Source organism: Colobus angolensis, unplaced genomic scaffold, assembly GCF_000951035.1.
Source record: "Colobus angolensis palliatus isolate OR3802 unplaced genomic scaffold, Cang.pa_1.0 Scaffold7, whole genome shotgun sequence".
Classification (NCBI taxonomy): Eukaryota; Metazoa; Chordata; class Mammalia; order Primates; family Cercopithecidae; genus Colobus; species Colobus angolensis.
Genome location: NW_012120709.1, coordinates 14,421,610 through 14,440,792, shown reverse-complemented (window position 1 = coordinate 14,440,792; position 19,183 = coordinate 14,421,610). Strand labels below are relative to the sequence as shown.

The 19,183-nt window shown below is 40.3% G+C and overlaps 1 protein-coding gene across 1 annotated transcript in view; it reads right to left on the bottom strand.

The window, feature by feature from the left end:
• The window catches only part of CUL5 (cullin 5), a 105,729-nt gene that overhangs the window by 85,188 nt on the left and 1,358 nt on the right, over positions 1–19,183 (bottom strand).

Below are 19,183 nucleotides of genomic sequence, written 5' to 3'. Positions count from 1 at the left end.
AGGAAAAAAAAAAAAAAAAAATTAGCCGGGCATGGTGGCACTAAAATTAGTGGGGCATGGTGGCACCTATAATCTCAGCTACTAAGGCTTGGAGGTGGAGGTTGCCGTGAGCCATGATGGCGCCACTGCACTCCAGCCTGGGCGACGGTGAGACCTTATCTCAAAAAATAAATAAGTAAATAAAAACAGAAATAAATAGAGAAGAGGAAAACTGGAAAGAGTACAGACAACTTCCTTCACAATTTTTTCTGTATAAGAGAGCAAAGAATTGGCATGGTAATTGATAGGGCGAGAGGAAGTAAAAAAATAATAATTTCTTTTTTTTTTTTTTGAGACGGAGTGTCGCTCTGTCGTTCAGACTGGAGTGCAGTGGCATGATCTCCACCCAATGCATCCTCCGCCTCGTGAGTTCAAGTGATTTTCCTGCCTCAGTCTCCCGAGTAGCTGGGACTACAGGTGCCCGCCACCACGCCCAGCCAATTTTTGTATTTTTAGTACAGACAGGGTTTCACCATATTGGCCAGGCTGGTCTTGAACTCCTGACCTCGTGATCCACCCGCCTCGGCCTCTCAAAGTGCTGGGATTACAAACATGAGCCACCACGCCCGGCCAAAATAATAATTTTTTCAAGCTAGGATACAGTATGATTGTATGCTGATAGGAACGTTCCTGGATATAATGAAATGTTAATGATGTGGGGAAAGGGAGAGAAACTGCTAGTGAATTTAAATTGCACTGGGTAGGCAAGAGGGAATGGGATCTAGTGCGTACATGGAGGAAGTGACTACAGGCTAAGAGGAGAAGGCAAAAGACTGTCCATGTAGGGGCTGCTACGAGGATAGATGTTGTATGACTGAGAAGTTCATATTTTATTGCTTTAATTTCCCAGTGATGTGGAAATAAGGACAATGCCTGAGAAGATGGGTGAGGAAATGCCAGAATATTGATAGAAAAGATGTGAAAAATACATCTAGGAAAGTGGAAGAACAAGTGACTCTGGAAATGCAGTATGACTGGCCTCACTGTGGTCATGAATTTAAGGTGAAAACAGCATGGCTGTATCTTTTTGTCCAGTGACATTCAGCTGTCAGGTACTGGCACTGAAAAGTGGAAACAGATTTAACCAGGGTTGAACACTTTTCCCAAGTGGAATAAGACAGGGGCAAGGAAGTGAAAAGTGTACTGAAAAGAATGATTATAATGATTGAGAAGAGAATTTATGTCGGGTAAGGGGGAGAAAATGGACTTCAAGATGAAAAGAGAAAGAGACTTCTGCTTCCAATCATGACAGAATAACAGGAACCAGATTTTCCCTCCTGCCTAAACAACTAGAAAACCAAATGGCAGGGCAGGACAGTGCTTCCTGAGAAAAGAAAAACAAATGAGGTGAGTGAGTGCTACAAATGTCCAAACATACTGCCTAGAAGAGTGTCTCCAGGCCTCATCACAAGGAGGGTAAACCCAACCAGCGGCTGGTGGTTTCACTACACTTAAGAGACAGAGTTCAGAGTTTGAAAAGGCTGAGGTGACTAGAATTCGTGGCACCAAGGGAGCTCTGGATATCTATAGAGAAGGCCCCTGCAGCCTGTGGCTGAGTACTAACCTGTACCTGGGTATGAGAAAACTATATGAAACGGGGGAAGAACCATTAGGAAGGAATGGGCAGAACAATCAGCAGAGCGCACACAGGGCCAGAAACAGTTAGTGTTGCCACCAGCCAGAGTGGAAACACTCCTTAAAGTGCCAGGCATTGGGTAGAGTCCACAGAAAGTTACTGAGTCTACAGTGGAGCCAAAGTAGCCCTACTCTGAGTGGTATTCTGGACACACTCTAACAAAACTTAAAGGTAAGCTTCAAAAGGATCAAACTGATTCCAAGCTACCTAACTGAATCACAGCCAAATCCAAAACTATTTAGAGAAAATTTTTAAAATCAGGCCCCTAAAACATATACTCACAGTGTCTGACATCCAGTTGAAAATACTACCAAGCATGCAAAGAAACAGGAAAATATAACCTATCACCAAGAGAAAAAAAAAAAATCAAAAGAAGCTGACCCAGAAATGACACAGGTGTTACATTCAGTAAACAAGTTAAGTCAGCTATTATACATATTCTATAGGACCAAAAAGGTAGGGGAAAGCATGAACATCACAGAAATAAAACATTTTTAAAATGAGTATCAGGTAAGCTGTGGAACATCAAATGACCTAACCTACACATAATTGGAATCTTGATGTAAGGGTATAGCGAATATTTGAAGAAAAATGCAAAATGTTGTCTAATTTGATGAAAACTATAAACCACAGATATAAGACATTAAACAATAAGTTGGCAGAGTCAGTGAACTGAAGGCTTTAGTAATGGAGGTGGACTGCTGGAATAAAAGCACTAGAGAGAGTCAGAAAGACAGAGTGGTACCAGGTACATCAAGTAGGATGCTTGAAACTGAGATTATGGAAGGATGGAATTTAGCAAAAATCTATCATTTCTATTGTCTTTGTTTAATCATTTCACTGCAAGATTTTCTACTACTTTTTTCACTGCAAATATGTGGCATTTCACTAATTGGGGATTATAAAGGCCAACAAATTTTGTACATGTGGTATTTATTGTATAAAATACTTCTTTTGATTTTCCTTACATTTCCATGAACGCGAATGGTTTGAATATCTGACATCTGTACATACATTTTAGTTCAGCATTTGTATCTTCTATCATTTAGCTTCACAATAATCTTCAGTGTAGATGTGTAAACCACTGCATCGCTGTGATTATTTTACTTTATAATATCTGACTGCTAATTATGTGTTAGGTGCTGTACTGTTCCAAATAGTTTATGAGTATGAATTAATCTTTATAACTATCCTATGTGTTCAGTGATATTATTCCTTTATTATTATTATTATTATTGTTATATTATTATTATTTTTGAGACAGGATTTTGCTCTGTTGCCTAGGCTAGAGTGCAGTGGCATAATCACAGCTCACTGCATGTTCAAACTCTTGGCCTCAAATGATCAGTAGCCCTCCTGCCTCAGCTTCCCAAACTGCTGGGATTACAGGTATGATCACTGTGCCTGGCCTATTCACATTTTATGCACACTGTACAACCTGAGATTAAGTTAGATTATTTGTCTAAAATTACAGGCAAAATAAGTGGCAGGGCAAGAAATCAAATCCAAGAAATTTAGCTCAGTTAAAGCTACATTCTTAATTAACTATTCTCTGGTCCTTTCCTGGATAAGGAATGAATGGGCTTCTAATCCACGGGCCAGATTCAGCCCTTGACTTAATTTCATCAGGCTTATAGAGTAACTGCAAAGACCTATGATTATAAAATTTAGTGACAATTATCTAGAAACCATACGGTGGAAACATCACTACATAACATACATTTCTTTTCAAACATGGTGCAGGAGGAGGAGGAGGACACTGTTTTCCAATAAGTTAAATATCTCTTTCCACTGAAATAAAAAATTTCATACCACATTCCCTTTAAACTTTTCAGTTCCTTTTATAAAGGAAAAAAATTTCAAACAAATTCTAGCAATACTTGTATTTTTTGAAACCCAAACAAATAATTTTAAGGAGAAAGCAAAAATAATAAAACTGATAAAAGAGTTTAAACTTATTTTGGGGAGCTTGTCATTTATTACATTTATTCATTGAACAAACACCTGAAACTCTACTGTGCACCAGCGCACATAAGTGAAAAGTCCTCAAGCAACTCGCATTCTAGTATAGTGTTCCTTTAACTGTAGTACACGGACTCCCGAAGGGTCCCAGTACATATTCTTTGTTTTTTTCTTTTTTCAAATATTAACTTGAACCAGACACCCAAGATACATTCTTAAGACTCAATCTGTGAAAAGAATTTTAAAATTTTGTTTTTGTTTTTAAAAATCTAATAAAATATTAATACAAGTAGAAATCTGAACTGCTCATATGACCTTAAAACTAAGCACTAACCATAAAGGGAAAAAAATTTATAAACTGCACTATATTAAAATTAACTTTAGCCATTAAAAGACACCATTAAGGGAGTGAAAAGGCAGCCCACAGAGTGGAGGAGATATTGCCTTTTTTTTTTTTTCTTTAATACAGAATTTTGTTCATTGCCCAGGCTGGAGTGCAATGGCAAGATCTTGGTTCACCACCACCTCTGCCTCCCTGGTTCAGTGATTCTCATTCTCCTGCCTCAGCTTCCTAAGTAGCTGGGATTACAGGCACGCGTCGCCATGCCCAACTAATTTTGCATTTTTAGTAGAGGTGGGGTTTCACCATGTTGGTTAGGCTGGTCTCGAACTCCTGACCTCAGGTGATCCACCTGCCTCGGCCTCTCAAAGTACCAGGATTACAGGCGTGAGTCACCACATCAGGCTAGGAAAGGATATTTCTAATATGTATATCCAAAAAAGGCTCTCATCCAGAATACGTAAAGAACCAAAAAATCCATAAGAAAAGCAAAACAACTCAATTTTATAATTGACTTTTTTTTAGAGATAGGGTCTTGCTGTCACCTAGGCTGGAGTGCAGTGGCACCATCATTGCTCGCTGTAGTCTTGAACCACTGGCTCAGAGAAAGCTAGAAAATTTATATCTCAAAAGCACAGAGCTAAGGCTTCAGGCCTAAATACTGTACCATCATTTGCCCAAACCAAGGAGGGAGGGTGGATTACAGAAGAATAACTTAATTTTTAAAAATGTGTTTGGGTCCTGTGTTAATTGGCTTAGAAAAAAAAAGTGTTTGGGGTGGGGGTAGGTGTTATCAGCCAGAAATATAAGACGTTATACAGATCTTTCTAGAACATATTATTGCTTAAAAAAAATGCACATCCCCCATTGAAATTTAAGTGTGCATTTTCAAGCAATTAGTGCATCTGTAACAATCCCACTTTACTAGGTTATGAGTAAAAGAGCAGATATATAATGGTGTAGAAATATAATATTTGGTATCATGTTAAAAAATAAGAATGTTTAAACACAAGAATGTAAACAAAAATAGAAAAATCCACTGGCTTGCAAAATGATTCAAATAGAATCATTTTTAAATAATTCACTTACTTTACAACAAAATAATACAAATGTTGACCTATTGGTTTGCCCTGAAAACACCCAGAAATCCCTACATAACTCACGGGACAAAAACATACCACATGAAATTATAGAAGCAGTATTATGGCAATATTTTAATGATGTCAAATGTTTAAAAGAAAACATTCAAAAGAAAACAGAGCAGCTCATGCATATAATCTCAGCATTTTGGGAGACCAAGGTGGGAGGATCACTTGAGGCCAGGATTTCAAGACCAGCTTGGGCATCATGGCAAGACCCCATCTCTAAGAATGGATGGGTGAATGGATGGATGGATGGATGGATGGATGGATAGACACAGACAGACAGACAGATATAGGTAGAGAGAGAGAGAGAGAGCGATAGATAGATAGAAGGATGTACGGGCATGGTGGGGCACACCTGCAGTCATAGCTACTCCAGAGGCTGAGGCGTGACAACTGCTTGGGCCCAGGAGTTCGAGGCTGCAGTGAGCTATGATCATGCCACTGCATTTCAGACTGAGGAACAAAAGTGAGACCCTATCTCTGAAAAATAAATAAATAACTGGGCAGCGTGGCTCATGCCTGTAATCCCATTACTGTGGGTGGTCAAGGTGGGAGAATCACTTGAGTCCAGGAGTTTGAAACCAGCCTGGGCAACACGGTGAGAACCCATCTCTACAAAAATAACATAATGTAACATAACATAACATAACACAACAATGTAACATAAAATAAAATATTAGCTGGGTGTGGTGGTAGACTACTACTCCAGAGGCTGAGGCAAGAGCACTGCTTAAGTTCAGGAATTCAAGGCTGCAGTGAGCTATGATCATGCCACTGCACTCCAGCCTGAATGACAGAGTAAGAAAAATAAAATTTAAAATAAAAATAAAATTTAAAAATAAAACAAAGAAACAAAGAATTTGTTATTATTGCTGTATATCTTGCTACATCTTGCTTATGACAAAGGTCCTAAGGAAAGCTAAGGTGAAAAGACAAGCTGAAGGAAAAGCAAGAAATAATGGCATCTACAGAATTAATGGCATTTTTTTTATCACCTTACTTTTACATGCCCATAACATTTTGAACAACACACAACCACAGTTTAGTTGTTTTAAGATTTGTGAAGTTCCCACCACACTGATTGTGGATTACAGCTCTGCGTCACTTAATGACATTCTGAGAAATGCATCGTTAAGCAATTTCATCCTTGTGTGAAAATAACAGCATGTACTTACACAAATCTAATGGTAGAGCCTACTACACACTTAAGCTATATGGTATAGTCTATTATCCTAGGCTACCAACCTATACAGCATGTAACTGTACTGAAGCTGGAGGCAATTAGAACAAAATGGTAAGTATTTGTGTATCTAAACATAGAAAAGGTACAGCAAAAATACAGTATGAAAAATAAAAAATGGTACACCTAAATCGGGCACTCACCATGAATAGAGCCTGCAGGACTGGAAGATGCTCTAGGTGAGTCAGTGAGTGAGTGGTGAGTGCATGTGAAGGCCTAGGGCATTACCATATATTACTGTACACTTTATAAACACTTAGGCTATGCTAAATTACACAAAAATGTTTTTCTTCAATAATAAATTAATTTAGGCTTACTGTGACTTTTTAACTTTAAAAACCTTTCCTCTTTTTGGAAAACTTGTTGACTTTTTTGTAAATAACACTTATCTTGAAACACAAACACATGGCCAGGCACGGTGGCTCACGCCTCTAATCCTAGCCCTTTGGGAAGCTGAGGTGCAAGGATCACTTGAGCTCAGGAGTTTGAGACCAGACTGGGCAACATGGTGAGGCCCTGTCTCTATTTTAAGAAGACAACAAAAAAAATCACAAACACATTATACAGTTGCACAAACATATTTACTTTCTTTATACCCTTATTCTATAAACTTTTCTATTAAAAAAGGTTTTTCATTTTTAAACTTTTTCATTAAAAACTAAGACACACACAGCAGCCTAGGACGCCACAGCGTGACGATAATCACCACCACCGTCTTCAACCTCATCGTCACGATAATCACCACTGTCTTCAACCTTCACACCTTGTCCCACTAGAAAGTCTTCAGGAACACTATCCTGAATGGCGCTGTCATCTATGATAACAAGGCCTTCTTCTGGAATGCCTCCTAAATGACCTGACTGAAGCTATTTTACAGTTAACTTTTAAACTTATTAGAGGGTACACACTCTAAAAAAACAGTAACAAGTTTATAACCGTAAATGTACTACCACAGTTTGGATGTTTGTCCACCAAGTCTCATGTTGAAATTTGATCCCCAATATTGTAAGCGGGCCTAATGAAAAGTGTTGGGTCATGGTGGTGGATCCCTCATGAACAGATTAACGATAGTGGGGGTGGGGGCAGGGTGGTGAGCAGTGAGTTCTCACTCTGTTAGTTCCCTGAGAGCTGGTTGTTAAAAAGAGTCTGGTAGCTCTCCCCGCTCTCCTGCTTCCTTTCTTGCCGTGTGATCTCTACACACACAGGATCCCCTTCACTTTCTGCCATGAGTAAGAAGCAGGCTGAGGACCTCACCAGCCTACAGAACTGTGGGCCAAATAAATCTTTTCTTTATAAATTACCCAGTCTCAGGTATTCCTTTATAGCAACACAAATGGACTAAGATATACACAAACCAGTAACAGTCATTTATTATTATTAGCACAATAATTTTATTAGCCTATTATCTAAGGATTATGTACTATATACAATTATATGTGCTAGACTTTTATAAGAGTGGCAGCACAATACGTTCAAGTACACCAGCATTGCCACAGACATAAGTGATATGTTACTGCACTACTACATTACAAGGGCTACAATAAACATTGCCAGACAATAGGAAGTTTTTAGCTCCCACTATAATCCTATAAGACCACCATTATATATGTGATCCGTTGTTGACCAAAACATCAATATGCAGTAAATGACTGTATATCCAATTAATGGCACTCTAATAACTTTACCAAAAGAAGCCAGTTGGCATATTTTAGATAATTCGTGTAAATTATGAGGTTAGCTATTTGAATGTGTGGGTTCCCTTACTGTTTATGAAGCCACTGTTGCTCCCAGTTATGTGATTTTAAAACCCCATTTGCCAATCCCCACTATCCAAAAGAATCAAACTACTGTACAGTTGTCCCTTGGTATAGGTGGGGAAATGATTCTAGGACCCACCTCACCCCACCCCACCCCTCAGGACACCAAAACCCATAGATGTTCAAGTCCCTGATATAAAATGTCACAGCGTTTGCTTATTACCCATGCACATCCTGCCATATACTTTATATCATCTCTAAATTACTTATAATACCTACTATAGTGTAAATGCTATGAAAATAGCTGCTATACTGTATTGTTTAGGGAATTATAAGAAAAAAGATCTGTACATATTCAATACAGATGCAATTTTTTTTCTAAGGTTTTTTTTTAAGATTACTGCTATTTATAGATACAGAAACTGAGGCACAGAGATGTTAAGTAACTTGCCCAATATCACACAGCTAGCAAATGGCAGAACCTGGAGACCAACCCAAGCAGTGTGGTTCCAGAGGCTGAGCTCATAACCACTGTTATATTGCAAGTACACTACTTGCATCTATTAGGGATTCATAAAACCTTTCTTATATCAACAAAAGTGAGGTGGCTTAATAAAAATAAATGTGTGCAGGTGCCATACTAAGTGCATATATGTGATGTTTCTCTCTCTTTTTTTTTGGAGATATAGTCTCACTCTGTCACCCAGGCTGGAGTGCAATGGAGTGATCTCGGCTCACTGCAACCTCTGCCTCCTGGGTTCACGTGATTCTCCTGCCTCAGCCTCCCGAGTAGCTGGGACTACAGGCATGTGCCATCACGCTCAGCTAATTTTTGTCTTTTTTTAGTAGAGATGGGGTTTCACCATGTTGGCCAGGGTGGTCTAAAACTCCTGACCTCAGGTGATCCGCCTGCCTCAGCCTCCCAAAGTGCTGAGATTATAGGCATGAACCATCACGCCTGGCCTTTTCTGAGTATTTTTAATCTTTGGTTGGTTGAATCCATAGACATGGAACTCATGAATACTGAGGGCTGATTACATATATTTGAATACCAGCAATTCTCACTACTGCAATTCTCACTATGTTCCAGCCGCAGCAACCTTTTAAAGATGTTCCTCAAACAGGCCAAGCTCATCACTGCACCTCAAGACCTTTGCCTTAGAATGTAGATCATTCAGGTCTCAGTTCCAATGTTACCTCAGAGAGGCCTCCCCAACCAACCTAAGAAAAATGCCCTTCCTCCATTCCTCTCTGCACAACCAGAGACAAAGTCTTGAGATGGTAGAAGAGACACTCTGATTGGCTATGAGACTGAAATTTTAATTTGGAATAACCAGACTTTTAAGAAAAGCCCAGGAAAGCTATGGGATTTGGCTGAAATGTCAACATGTGGCAGAGAAAGAACATTCAACAAAAAACAGTCAAACGCAGTTTTTTGGGGAAAAATTATTTTCTGTTGTAAATAAGTGAGTAAAATAGTGGCTCCACCTTCCGAACACTCTTTTTTTTTTTTTTTGAGACAGTGTCTCACTCTGTCGCCCAGGCTAGAGTGCAGTAGCATGAACATTGCTTACTGCAGCCTTGATCTTCTGTGCTCAAGCAATCCTCCTGCCTCAGCCTCCCATGTAGCTGAGACTACAGGCATGTACCAACATGCCTGGATAATTCTTAAATTTTTTGTAGAGACGAGCTCTTACCATGTTGCCCAGACTGGTCTTGAACTCCTAGGCTCAAGTGATCTTCCCACCTGGGCTCCTCAAAATGCTGAAATTACAGGCGTGAGCCTCCGCATCTGGCCTTGAACATCTTATCATGTTGTTCTCGCTACCACCCTAATTACCAGCAAAAACTATGCAAGTGTATTCTTTATGTCTTTAGTGTCAGTATTCATCCATCAGGATATAAGCTCCAAAGTCTAAGAACTTTGTCATATTCACTGACACTTTTTTTTTTTTGGAGACAGGGTCTTGCTTTGTCGCCCAGTCTGGAGTACAGTGGTGCAATCTCAATTCACTGCAGCCTCAACCTCCTGGGCTCAAGCAAGTCTCCCAACTCAGCCTTCTGAGTAGCTAGAACTACAACTGTACACCACCACCCCCAGGTATTTTTTAAATTTTTTTGTCGAGACGAGTTTCATCATGTTGTTCAGGGTGGTCTAAAACTCCTGGGCTCAGGTAATCCACCCACCTCAACTCCCAAAGTGCTTGGATTACAGGTGTGAGCCACTGTGCCCAGCCTAACTGACATTTAAAATGGTATCCAGTACACCTTAAATGCTCAGATTTTTATGGAATGAACAAACTCCAGTTACACAGATCAATTACCTTTGATACTATTTGTATGTACTCCATGGATATGACCAACTTTTTTTTAATTTTTATTTTTGTAGAGGTGGTAGGTCTTGCTATGCTGCCCACTCTAGTCTCCAACTCCTGGCCTCAAGTGATCCTCCTGCCTCAGCTGCCCAAAGTGTTGGGCATGAGCCACTGCATCCAGCCTCTGACCAAAGTTTTAACCTGAGCTGTATCCTGCTTTTTTGTTGTTGTTGTTGTTTGTTTTTTGTACAAATGGGGTTGCCCAGGCTGGTATCAAACTCCTGGCCTCAAGGAATATTCTCACCTTGGCCTCCCAAATCACTGGGATTACAGGCGTGAGTTACTGCACCCAGCCCTGCTTTCTTTACAGAGCTTATCAGGCATCTGTTTCCTCCACCTACTAACCAAGGCAGGAGGCAAATGGCTTTTAATGACAACTGGGTTCACCAGGACACTAGGCAAATATTTATTAAGAGAAACCTCAGGTAGGCACTGTAGCTCATGCCTGTAATCCCAGCACTTTGGGAGGATGGGGCAGATCGCTTGAGCCCAGGAAATCCATATCTGGGCAACATGGCAAAACCTGTCTCAAAAAATTTTTTTGAATGAGCTGGGCATGATGGTGTTGCACCTGTGGGAGGATGAGGTGGGAGGAACACCTAAGCCTGAGGAGGTCAAGGCTGCAGGGAGCTGACTGCACCACTGTACTCCAGACTGGGGGACAGAGTGAGACCCGGTCTCAACAGAAAAGGAAAAGAAAAAGAAAAGAGAAAAGGAAAGAAAAACCTCTCTGGCTGACTGGCTCTTTTGCTCGTACCTGTAATCCCAGCACCTTGGGAGGCCTACACAGGAAGATCCCTGGAGCTCAGGAGTAGAGACCAGTCTGGGTAATATGGTGAGATCCCATCCCTATAAAAAATTAGCCAGGCCTAGTGTGGTATGTGCCCGTAGTTTCAGCCACTCAGGAGGCTGAAGTGGGAGGATTGCTTGAGCCTGGGAGATGAAGACTGAAGTGAGCCATGATCATGCCACTGCACTCCAGCTTGTGTGAGAGTTAAACCTCCTCTCAAAAAAAACAAAAACAAAAACAAAACCTCTCTTTTTACTAGAAAGATGCCTAGTATCCTCTTTCTACCTTCCAGCAGTCTAACATTCCCCTCCTCTAATCCACTGAAAAATGACTGATCAAAATTTATCCTGAGCTGCCACTTCCTTTTAGAAGTTTTATTTAACATACATCACCTCCAGATTATGGTAATTTTTCAATCATTTATTTTCTTTTTTTTTTTTTTTTGAGACGGAGTCTCGCTCTGTCGCCCAGGCTGGAGTGCAGTGGCAGGATCTCGGCTCACTACAAGCTCCGCCTCCCGGGTTCCCGCCATTCTCCTGCCTCAGACTCCGGAGTAGCTGGGACTACAGGCGCCCGCCACCTCGCCCGGCTAGTTTTTTGTATTTTTTAGTAGAGACGGGGTTTCACCATGTTAGCCAGGATGGTCTCGATCTCCTGACCTCGTGATCCGCCTGTCTCGGCCTCCCAAAGTGCTGGGATTACAGGCTTGAGCCACTGCGCCCAGCCATCAGTCATTTATTTTCATAGAACATGAAAGATTCTATCATTTACATGTATCTTAACTACATTCACCAACAATATTCAAATCTTTGTATCACATCCACATTCCTTGCCAAACATGATCCTGACTCTGTGCTTTCACACTGGCTGTTCCCTCTAGAAGGAACTCTTCTAAATATGTACATGACTTGCTCCCTTGCTTCATTCTGGTCTTACCTCAAATACCATCTCCTCAGAGGCATTCCCTCACTATCTTATCAAAAATAAGCCAGGTGCAGTGGCTCACACCTATAATCCCAGCACTTTGGGAGGCTGAGGCAGGCAGATCACTTGAGGTCAGGTGTTTGAAACTAGCCTGGCCAATATGGTGAAACTCCGTCTCTACTACAACTGCAAAAATTAGCCGAGCTTGGTGGTGAGCACCTGTAATCCCAGCTACTCGGGAGGCTGAGACAGGAAAATTGCCTGAACCCAGTACGTGGAGATTGTAGTGAGCCAAGATCATGCCACTGCACTCCAGCCTGGGCAAGCGAGCAAGACCCTGTCTCAAAATAAATAAATAAATAAATAAAATAATAATAATAATCATAGTACTGAGCACTCTACTCTCTCCTTTACCCTGGTTGTTTTTCTTCATAGTACCTATCACAACTTGAGCTACAGTATGTATTTAACTGTTTATGTTTATTGTCTCTCTTCCCAACAAAAATGTAAATTACACAAGGGCAGGAGCTGTCTGCCTAGTTCATCATTATCTACATAGAATTAGGAAATATTAAATTCTTGTTCAATGAATAAATTTATTTCCCATAGACTTAATTATTCCTGTTATGGTTATGGTTTCAATGAACAAGATGTCACTGGCACAAATGCCCCTCATCCATGGCCATCTCACAAGCAGAGTATAAATACACTGAAAATAGAAGTAATAACTTTTATGTGTAAAAGCCAAAAATAGATTGACAGCTTGAGAGTACCTCTGCTCACATATTTTTCAAATATTCCTCAGTAACTATAGAACTTTATTTCAAACCCCCTTGCCTAGCACTGAAGGCCCTTTGTAATCTGACCCGACTTCCCTTTTACTCCTATCCCTCTTGTTGTTTCCCTGTATTCTGGGTTTCTACGCTGTGACAGTCCCAAGGAACACTATTCACACAGAATATCTAACACAGCATGCAGCCCTCCTTACAATGCAGCCAAACTGATCTAGCCTAGATTCCTGCCAAATTTTCTCCTAATTACCACCTACAAAAAGTTTACCCATTATTCAAAATCCAGCTCCAACACTTTCTTCATAAAATTTTCACTGATCATCCCACCAGAAATTATTTCCTCAATCTGTGAGGGAGCATAGAGCAATTGGTAACACATCTGAAACCTTTGCCTTACAGTAAATCATTAGTAACTTTTAATCTCCTTCAGTACATGGCAAATTCCCAAAGAGCATGGACATTGTTCTATATATCTTTGCATTCTCCATGGTGCCTCGCACACGGGTGTCAATAAAGTTATTTTAATAATGAATAAATTCTACACTTTTTATTGTTGTTGTTTTATAGAAACAGGGTCTTGCTATATTGCCCAGGTTGGCCTCAAGTAATCCTCTCACCTGATCCTCCCAAGGTGCTGGGATTACAGGCATGAGCCACCACGCCTGGCCTCTATACACACTCTGAATCACTGCTTTACATTTCCATTTTCTTTCCTCTTAAAGGATAAACAAAACTTCCACTGAGAGAAGAGAAGTAGTATGAATCATATTTCAGTTTAATGTTTGATTTCTCTTGTGGTTCGGTTATACACTACTGCCTTCTTGTGACTCCATCTCACTAGATCCAATTAGAAAGGGATAGAATGAGAGTTAAGAGTTAGTTATTAGGCAGAAAATGACCTCTGGCATGCTAGTGAGCCAACAAGTAACCAGCCAGGTAGGGGTGTGTGCACACACATGTATGAGAGAGAGAGAGACAAGAGACAGAGAGAGAGGATACTAGTTGTTATCAGGAGAAGACCCAGCTGGAAAGATGTCAAATAATTTAAATCATCAAAGGTATCTGAACAGGAAAATGATATGGTGAGAATTGCATTTTGATCTAGAGCTCAGATCAGAGCTAAGAGATAAAAATAGTGAAATCATGGGAGTTAAGACTGTCCCAGAAAAAAACATACAAAGATAGAGAAGGGCTGAAGATAAAATCCTGGGAAATAATTCTATTGGGGCCAGGGGAGGGAAGTCAGTGAAAAACAAAGGTGATTTGAGAGACAGCAGACCAAGAAGGGAATGTCATAAAAATCAAAAGAGAAGCAGAGGAAAAGAGCAATAATGCCAGAAAAGAGGATAAATATTATCAGAGAAGAATCTCATTTGATAATCAGGAGGTTGCTAATGCTTTTACGACTGACAGGTTCTATACAACTGGGTAGGAGAGAAGAGTGAACCATATTACAGTAAGTTAAAGGGCTAAGAATTATAAAGGCAGCAAATGGGGGCTGCTTTTCCAAGAACTGTGACAGTGAGAAATGGACAAAAGTTTGAGTTAGAGGCAGAGTACAAGTTCATATGATGAGGAGGCAGAGTGCAGGGGCTCACGCCTGTAATCCCAATACTTTGGGTGGCCAAGGCAGGTGGATCACTTGAGGTCAGGAGTTTGGGACCACCCCTGGCCAACATGGTAAAATCACGTCTCTACTAAAAATACAAAAATTAGCTGAGTGTGCTGCTGTGTGCCTGTAATCCCAGCTACTCAGGAGGCTGACGCAGGAGAACTGTTTGAATCCGGGAGGCAGAGGTTGCAGGGAGTGGAGATCCCACCATTGCACTCCAGCCTGGGCAACAAGAGTGAAACTCTTGTCTGTAAAAAAAAAAAAAAAAAAAAAAGTTTATATGAGGCAACACATGAACTTTCTTATAGGCATAGGAGTAAGAAAAACGGGAAACTGAAAAAAAAAAAAAGAGGGGACATACCACCAAGCCCTGGGGGGAAGATGAGGACTGGACAAGAACAAGCAGGAGACAATTTGGGAGGTAGCATGGAACAGAGGAGAATACAGGAGAAACAAGAAAAATGTGTGGTATCGACCAAGGAAGTTAAAGGCACTTCAAATAGCTGGGTAAAGTAACGTGCTAAGAATTAAGAGGGGAGCCGGGTGCAGTGGCTCACGCCTGTAATCCCAGTACTTTGGGAGGTCGAGGTGGGCGGATCATGAGGTCAGGAGATTGAGACCATCCTGGCTAACACAGTGAAACACCGTCTCTACTAAAAATACAAAAATTAGTCAGGCGTGGTGGCGGGTGCCTCTAGTTTCAGCTACTCGGGAGGCTGAGGCAGGAGAATGGCATAAACCCAGGAGGCTGCAGTGAGCCGAGATAGCGCCACTGCACTCCAGCCTGGGCAACAAAGCGAGAGTCTGTCTCGAAAAAAAAAAGGGGGGAGGGGTTGTGAGGCTCAGCAAAAAAAGGTCTAAATAATTGCTGTTTGGAGTAGAACAATGAACTGGAAATGAAAAAAATGAGCACTAAGGGCCAAGATGATAATTGCAAAAGAAAAGGAACAATCACAATTACATGTTCAAAGTAATCTAAAACAGAAGATAAAATTATAATATCAGATCCCTACGAACGTTCTACAGACACACTTTCTAAGGAAAAACAACAAAGATAAAGTAGTTATATGGAAAGGTTTTCAGATATAAACCCCTAAGCAGTTGATAACTGTATATGTCAAAATCTGCTACACAAATCTTTACATAGCTGAAAGACTTCTAAGATCCAGCAATAGTCTGCTTGCTTTAAACAGACAATAAAATTATTAGAGTCAAATTCCAATATTAAAAAAGAAAAGCAGCCTGACATGGTGGCTCATGCCAATAATCCCAGCACTTTGGAAGATAGAGGCAGGTGGATCATGAGGTCAAGAGATGGAGACCATCCTGGCCAACATGGTGAAACCGTCTCTACTAAAAATACAAAAATTAGCTGGATGTGGTGGCGCATGCCTGTAGTCGCCCCCCACCAGCTACTCGGGAGGCTGAGGCAGGAGAATCACTTGAACCTGGGAGGTGGAGGTTGCAATGAACCAAGATCGCGTCACTGAACTCCAGCCTGGCAACAGAGCAAGACTCCATCTTAAACAAACAAAAAAAAATTAAAAAGAAAGAAAAGCTAGTGATTTTTATGACATTGGCTTCTAACTTCTAAGTTACACATCAGGAAAGTTTTGAGCTATGTGTGATGGCTCAAGCCTGTAATCCCAGCACTTTGGGAAGCCAAGGCTGGCAGATGGCTTGAGCCCAGGAGTTCAAGACCAGCCTGGACAACACGGGGAAACCTTGTTTCCATAAAAAATTAGCCAGGTATGCTGGTGCACACTAGGACATGCTGGTCCCAGCTAGGAGGCTGAGGTGGGAGAATCACCTGAGCCCACGAAGTTCAGGCTGCAGTGAACCGTCATTGTGCCACTGCACTCCAGCCTTGGCATCGGAGTAAGACTCTGTCCCTTGTCTCCAAGAAAAAAAAAGAAGTTTTGAATCTTTCAAAACATATTAGCTATCCTTTTGAACTCTGTGTCCTCCACAAATTCAATAAACTTAACTTTATTCAGCTTACTGATAAAGTAAGTAAGGACATATACTTTCAGCGCAACACTAAAGGCCTCCTTCAAGGACTGATTTATTATCCTTCATTATCATTCATTACCTGAACTATACCTTCAGGTACAGTTGTTTGACTGATAATGAATCAAATTCTAATAGTAGTCTCATCAAGCCCACACTTCTCCATTTTGACCATGGGACCTAATTTTGTCAAAAATGCTCTGGTGAAATCTAACTGTACAATGTCAAAGGCATTTTTCTAATGAACCAAGTTATTAATCCCATCAAAAACGGGTATGAGGCTAATTTAGCCACTCCCCAGCCAGTTCTGTCTCTATTCAAGGTAGCACCAGCCTTGAATTTAAATAATCCTACAAATTATGTTACAGAACTACCCTGCAGAGGTCTCACTACATTTCTCCCAAAGACAAACTTCAGTCTTCCCACTTGATGATTAGTTACTTTTTAATGTACAAATAGTCATCCATCCTCATCCTCGGTCTCATTTTCCAGTTTCAGTGACACGTGGTAAACCACGATCTGAAAATATTAGACAAAAAAAATTCCAGAAACAAACAATGGGTTTTAAATTGCACATTCTGAGCACTGTGTTGAAATCTCCCACAGTCTGGCTCCATCCAGTATATCCATGTTGTATACCTTACTCTCCCATTAGTCACTTAGTAGCCCTCTTGGTAATCAGATCAGAAAAAACAGTATATATAAGGTTTGGTACTGTTCACGGTTTCAAGCATCCACAAGGGTCTTGGAATATATTCCCTGGGGGTAAGTGGGGGATGGTGGGTAGTGGGTAGCAGGGGCTACTATATAAGGCAATCCCTCATCACCTCCCAATGAGGATAGAAAAAGATTTTCTGGCCCACTTGAATACATAAACTTTTAGATATATATAGATAAAAGAATCAAATGTTCATTTATAATGTCTATTACATTATACATCTTTAAAATCATCTACTATATAAAATAATATTCATTTAGAAATTCAGCTTTTTCCCTTAATAAACATTTCATAAGACAATGTCATTGAATTTTTCCCAATGTATCATTGGCATCTGTCTTCATGTTCACGAGAGTGAGTCACTTACTAGATTTTTTTTTTCAAAGTATTATCACCTTCCCTTTATTTGTAAATGTTCAAGTTAAAACACTTTTTAAATTCTTGTGAGCTTTTAAACCTAAACCCTGAGTACCCGTTTTCTGTATATTCAGGCAGTTTTTCCATTCACAGGTCTGTGCGGTGGCTGTAGATTCAGAATTTCCACAAGGTAAGTACTTAACTAATCTGAACCAAAGTTGCCTCCACAGGTAAGTACTTAACTAATATGGACCAAAGTAGCTTCTCCAAACAATCCTTTGTGAGGTTTTGTAAGGAGTAGAACAGTGACTTACTTTTCTCTGAGAGTTATTTTTGGGGAGAAAAAGACCTTGCTTTATATCCAGGTAATCAACAAGTCAAAATTTCGCAGAATCAGGGACAAAATTACTTCTTAAACACATTTCAATGAATAGCATAGATACTGTTTATGTAACCGTACAGATGCAACAGGAGTCTTCAGAAATTAAACAAATTGTCTTTCCTTTTTTTTTTTTCCAGTCTCACAGAGCAGTGGCGTGATCATAGTTAACTATAACCTCTAATTCAGAATTATCAATAGCACCTATATTGTAGGAACACTGTGAAGATTAATGTATCTAAAACAACCCTCCCACCTTGGCCCCTCAAAGAGCTGAGATTACAGGAGTGAGCCACTGTGCCCAGTCCACAAATTTTCTTTCTGAAGTAAAGCATGGGAATTTTGCTATACCATTATAAAAGAGAAAAGCAGAGTGGGATGGGTTAGTCAATTCCCCTGAATTAGTTTTCTTAAAGAAAGAGGGGGAGTAGTTCTAGTAATTTATTGTATTATACTAATTAAGTGCCAGGCACGGTTTTAAGCATTATAGATACATTAACTAATTTAATCTTCACAATGGTCCTATGATACAGGTGCTACTGATACTGCTGTCCTACTCATAAGGAAACTTGCCCAAAGTCATACAGCTTTTAAGTGGTGGCTATTCAGGGAGTCTAATTCTAGGGCCCCTCTCCCTTTCAAAAGGTGATATATACAGTACTCCCACCTCTTAGTAAAATTTGTTCTTCATTTTATGAGGCAGTCCCATCTGTTAGACAATCAAATATCAGTGGTCTAAAGAAGATATGATGGTTAGGTTCCCATAAATTTTCTTTTGTATTATTTTCTAGTATTCATCCACACTGCCTGAAGGCATGAGAGGTCTGAGGAGGAGGTGGTTCATCCTTTGTATTAGGCTGGTGCAAAAGTAACTGCGGTTTTTGCCATTAATATTATGTTCCCTGAGCTAATCAATACCCCCATTTCTGTCGTACTTTAAGGCAAATGATTAACTACTACAGACGCATACACAGAACAGACTAGTTCCAACTCTTCCTCATTCTTCTCCAAACTTTTTAACTGGTGGAGAATCTGCCCCTGTGGGCCTAGATCTTCCTTGCTATATAAAACTAACTTTAAACACTGTCTTTGACAAGGTAACTTTCCT